A 6,110-nucleotide genomic window follows, 5' to 3' on the forward strand; every position below is an offset into this window, starting at 1 on the left:
AATAAATGGAGCTGCTGCTGAGATAGCCCAATTAAGTTTAAGATCTCTAAAAGCGTCTTTTCTTAAAAGGTGCCGAGCTTGTATTAGAGTAGAAGGTCGCCAATTTGAGCATATTTTATCAATAAATGAATAAATTTTTCCTCAAACAACTCATGTATATCTTATTTCACGTGAACCCATCCTTCACACAAAATATTGATAGATATAGCCCTTGTTATAGACTCTAGTCCGAATTCCGGTAAGTAACATAAAATAATGTCAGAAGCAAGTAATTATGTACCTTTGTACTATTTAGCATGTCATTTGACGGTAACAAGAGCAAATTCAATTTAAATCTATTAAATACATTCTAGCGTGTCTCAGTCCTTTACCCACAAAAGCGGCTTTAACTTTTTTTTTCTATTCAAAACAGTAAGTGTGGCACCTTTCTGAAATCTTTATTAAATGAGCAATTTTTTTAGATAATGTAAAGTTATAGCTCAGTACATTTTTTTTCACCCGAGATAGTCAAAGTTTGGGAAGAAAATATCAAAAAGTTAAAAATCCAGAAATAGTCCTAATTTTATGATGGTTCCTTAATTTATTTTAACTACATTGCATTTGAGTATGGAGAGGCAACTATCTGGAAGTATTTTACATAAAAAATTTACTAAGTATTGCCCGGTTTGTAGTTGCAGTTAAAGAAAACACATGAAAAGGCACGATTTTTTTTAAATTCGAAAAAATGTAAACATTTCAATAACGGTGACACTTTTACCTGAAAATTTTTTGTTTATCAGGGAGCTCACCCCCCCACCTACCTTCCCCTAAAGTTTGGCACGTTACTTCTGGGACACCCTGTATATACATATAAGGATACTTTTACGCTTTGTCGTACGCATCTATACATAGTATAAAGGAAAGTCGTTATTCTTTGTACGCGGTATTCTCGAAAACTACTAAAGGGATTTTGACGAGATTTTCTCTAATATATTCTGTATCAATAGGAGAGTGACCTTTTTAATTTAGAATTTTAATAGGGTTTCCACCTGTTAAGAAATTTACTATATTCAATTCTAATAAGCGTAGGCGTCAGTTCTGCACCTTCACTGTCAAATGAAAAGACTTAGCCTCTGAATGTGTAATAATGTATTATTTTTCTGAGTAGGGTTGCCACCTGTTTAAAAACTATAAGATCTTCACCGTTCGTTGGATAAAAAAATGAGATGCCAAATGAAAGCGCATGGCCTTCGCATGTACAAAAACCTTAAGTTTATTGAGTAGGGTTGCCACCTATTTAAAGTTACTATCTTCTATACATAGTATAAAGGAAAGGCGAGATATTTTAACCACGCTACTGAACGAATTTAGACAAATTTTTTTATGTATTTAACAAACGAAGTATATAATGACATATGATTTCTTTCTCCAAATACGTAAATGTACATATGTATATATGCATATAGTCAGCGCGTGGCGAAGCCTCGCGCATCCATGGCCGGTTAGTATGTTTATACATGAAATTTCATGAGTACCTTATACTCAAGCCTGTTTTATTAATCATTACTTTCAAAAGTACCAGGTATTTACGTTGTTATTTGTGATGTATACGTTCCTCAATCACATGGTTTTTTAAATACAGTTTAAAAAATGTGTTACTTTAAAATTTTTCTGATTTAATAAATATCGCTAGCTTAAAATACAATTTAAAAATTGTACAGGAGAGTAAAAAACCTCTTATAGCCATTTCGCAAAATTTTGAATACAAAATTTTGCCTGTTTAAATTTAAGGAAAAAGTTGATACGAATCAGAGGGATGCGATCTTTATTAAAATATTTCGAACTATTTTGGCCTTATCGAATTTTCGGAGCTTTTTTTTGGACTTTGCCAATTTTTCTATCATTGAATATAAACTGGAAAACATAAAACAAGTACCTTTACCCTTTTCGAAACGATGCATTTTTAATTTATCTAGCCTCCCGTATCAAAATATGGTTTCTCATAAAAAGTGAAGTTAGCAACTTTTCACTCTAAGCTAGCGATATGTGAGTTTTGCAATCAGTTTATCGTAAATTTTAAATAATTTTATTTCATGGTAAGTTTAAATGCTTTCAGATATTGAATTTTTACTCATATTCATAAAAATTGTGACTCATTGAGAATCCCGGGAAAAATATCCCGAAATCCCGGGACCACAATTTTCCTCATATTTTGGCATACCTAGTACAAACATACATACGTGCTAACAAAGAATATTAACGCCCGAATATTCCAACGAGATAAGGAGTTCAAGATATTTAGATAGATGCAACCCAGTAGGGAAAATTTCCTAATTGCATTTATCTAGACAGCGATAAATAACCAATACTTTTTCAGTATTTACATATTATTTATATCACATTAAATATTTATACAAACGTATATTTCAACCACTTATATAACAGTGAAAAGTGTTGCATTTGTCTAGACAGTGATATATAACCAATACTTTTCCAGTATTTACATATTATTTATATCACATTAAATATTTATACATACGTATATTTCAACCACTTATATAACAGTGAAAAGTGATTGTGATTTTTTTCTCTTACTGAAATTTTTCAAATCCATGTTCCACGGATTTAATTGGGACGCCCCGTTTTCCACGTTTTAAGTAGTGTTCAGAGCGCTAACGTATAACGAAGTGGCATCAATTACTACATTTTTTTTGATATTGCACACGGCAAACCTATTACATATATAAGTTGTAGCAAAGATGAAAACAATACAATAATTTATAACGTCTACAAGACAACGCCACTTTAGTCGTTTCATTTCATTTTGCTAATCTTCGCTATATGTTTGAGCGCAAAAACTCTTGCGCGACTACATACATTTTTTTGGTGACCCCGACGTGATACATAAGCTCGGCTACCTGCCTGCCTTTGTACATAGTTTTTATTGCTCTGTACATAAGCACCGTGCACTAATCACCAGATTTAACAGTTAACTTTGCGCAGTTGATAAACAATTTTCGTCTTTTGCCGTGCATAAGCACAACGAGAATATATAAATCACGCGATTCAACAGTTAAATTGGCTGTACACATTTTTCGTTGTTTGCCAAGCAAACAGTTACCGCGCAACAATTCGGTTTAACAAAGGGTCTAGCAGTCAATTCCTTCGACTATACACAATCGGTCAAATAGTTGAAAAAAATGTGGTTTTTAAAAAGGAAAGGCGAAGCCTTGCTGCGGCAATTAAGTTTGACACCTTTTAATTCAGAGGAACTCAGCGCCATGGATCACGCTGAGCTATCAGTTAGATTGGAACAGCTGGATCGTATTCAGGATCAGTTCGATTCAACACAATCTCAATTGGAGGAAGAAGACCCCAACGAGATGGAAACCAGCACTCGGGATGAGTTCGCTGCCACTTTCATACGAGCTAAGGCAGCATTTACAAGGGAGTTGAATAAGATGGATCCCCAGTTTATGTCTTCAACGAGGAATCCACCGCCTCAAGAGCAGTCATCTGTGATTGTGGTGAAGCAACCAAAGTCGCGCCTACCACAACTACAATTGCCATCGTTTGGAGGGGCATACACAGAGTGGCCAAACGTTTTGGTCATCTTTCAAACGGTTGTTCACAATGACACCGAGCAGTCAAACCTGAAAAAGTTCCAGCACCTTCGTTCATGCCTGAAGGGCGCAGCAATGGACACCATCCAGTCGCTCGAAATTCGTGATGAAAATTACATAATTGCATTAGATTTACTTGTTCAAAGATTCGATAATCGCCGTTTAATTTTTCAGGCACACATTCAAGAACTATTCGGATTGCATTGGATGAGCGCTGACAAGAAATCAGGAGAACTGCGGGTGCTTGTGGACAAAGTTGTATCGCATGTTCGAGCGTTGCAGTCACTAGGCACCTCTGACCAAATTGCCGATTTTTTGCTCCAATACATCACAGCTCAGAAATTGGATGCTCTCACTCATACACTATGGGAAGAAAAGGTGCCGGCTGAGAAGCTGCCCACTTGGACGAACATGGCAACGTTTTTGAATAGGAGGTTCCAGACTCTGGAGAATATGACTCACGCTATGGTAACACAGACACCTAGCGCATAGGTGAGCAATAACAAGTTTCGTAAAACCTTTATCATTTCAAAGGCTACTCAAAAAACCTGTTCGGTCTGTAATAAGCACGACCACGTCGTCTATTCTTGCCCATCGTTCGCCAATTTAAGCACAAATGACCGCTGGAAGGAAACCAAAAGAGCTCAGCTGTGCATAAATTGCCTTAAACCAGGCGATCACGTGCAGCAATGCAAGTCTTCTGCGTGCCGCCGGTGCTCACTGAAGCACCATACGCTACTGAATTTTTCTCAAGCAGATCAGACAATGCCTAGTGCAGCTGAAGTCTCACCTAGTCCACCACAGCCAGCAGCTCTCGTTGCCATGACAACAAGCAGCGACTCACTCTCATCCACTTCACACGCCGGCTCAAACGAATGTGTGCTACTTGCGACTGCCGTTGTCTTAATTCAGAACAGCGTGGACTCTCTTGTACCATGTCGCGCCATCCTCGATTCTGATTCGCAGCTTAATTTTATAATGACGAGACTTGCTCATCAATTACAGCTTAAAAAATCAAAATCGTCTGTCGCAGTTTCGGGTATTGGAGATTCAGGACTCGTTGTTAATTCCAGCATTAACATCATCACTACACAACGGTTTCACCGCGAGCCTAGCCTCGGCCGTAACTCAAACAATAACCGACCATCAACCGAATTATCCGCTTGACATCACTTGCTGATCCCGAATTCCACAAGACACAACGTGTGGATCTTCTGATAATGGCCGGCATATTCTTTGATTAACTTTCCATTGGTCAAATTCGCCTGAAAAAATACCAAATTTTGCAGAAAACTCGTCTCGGCTGGGTGGTATCTGGAGGTCGAGGTATATCGTCGAAGCTATTCCCACTTACAACTACAGCAACAAATTCACTAGATTCGGAACACGATCATCGATGCACTAATGACATAGTCATTTTGGGAAATAGACAACAGCTTTGAACCTATTCGGAGAGCAACGAAGGAGAAAATCGATTGCGAAGCTTACTTCAATGCAAACTATAGTCGCATGGCGACAGGCGAATATTCGGTTCGGCTGCCCGTAAAGCCCAGCGTACACCTACTTGGGGATTCATACCAGCAGCTGTTGCGGCGGTTCCTGACTCTTGAAAGACGTCTTCAACTTAATGATGATTTGAAATCACTATACGTATCATTTATGAAAGAGGATTGCGAACTTCAACAAATGTCTCCTATATCGAAGCCGCCGCCATCGGTCCCCACATATTTCATGCCTCACCATTGCGTGCTCAAGAACGAAAGCACAACAACAAAACTTAGAGTAGTCTTCGACGGACCAGCACTGACAACAACTGGTTATTCGTTAAACGAAGTATTAATGATGGGTCCAACCATACAGGCAAAACTAGCCGACACCCTAATTCGTTTTCGCTCACATTCGGTTGCCCTAACAGGGGACATTTGTAAAATGTATCGGTGCATCCGAGTGACCGCACCTAACAATTATTTGCAGTGCATACTATGGAGAGATGATCCGAAAGATTACATCCAAATTTTCAAACTCGACACGGTTACGTACGGGACAAAATCTGCACCCTTCTTGGCAATTCGCACCATGCATCAGCTTGCAGCCGATGAAGCAGCTTCGTATCCCCTCGGCACTCAGATTGTTCTGCGCGATTTCTACATTGATGACCTAATCACCGGCGCTGACACTATTGACGAAGTAAAACGAATAATGCATCAAACATCTGAACTGTTGAGTAAGGGAAACTTTAAAATTAGCGAATGGTGTTCAAATGTGCAAGAAGTGCTTAGCAATGTCCCGGATACTGACAGGGAGAAGCTCATAAAATTCGATGATGACAGTTACATCACAAATACGCTGGGACTCCAATGGAACCCTGACGCTGACCTATTCATATTTTCATTTCCTGCTCGACAGGTGAATAAAACAATTACTAAGCGCTCAGTTTTGTCTATCATAGCTCAATTGTAGGATCCACTGGGATTGATTGGACCCATCGTATGCAAAGCAAAGGTATTC

The 6,110-nt window shown here is 38.5% G+C and overlaps 1 pseudogene; it reads left to right on the forward strand.

The window, feature by feature from the left end:
- Positions 1–4,013: 4,013 nt before the first annotated feature.
- Positions 4,014–4,769, forward strand: LOC118734888 (annotated as a pseudogene).
- Positions 4,770–6,110: the final 1,341 nt, after the last annotated feature.

Source organism: Rhagoletis pomonella, unplaced genomic scaffold, assembly GCF_013731165.1.
Source record: "Rhagoletis pomonella isolate Grant_MI unplaced genomic scaffold, Rhpom_1.0 Rhpom_scaffold_00001, whole genome shotgun sequence".
Taxonomy (NCBI): Eukaryota; Metazoa; Arthropoda; class Insecta; order Diptera; family Tephritidae; genus Rhagoletis; species Rhagoletis pomonella.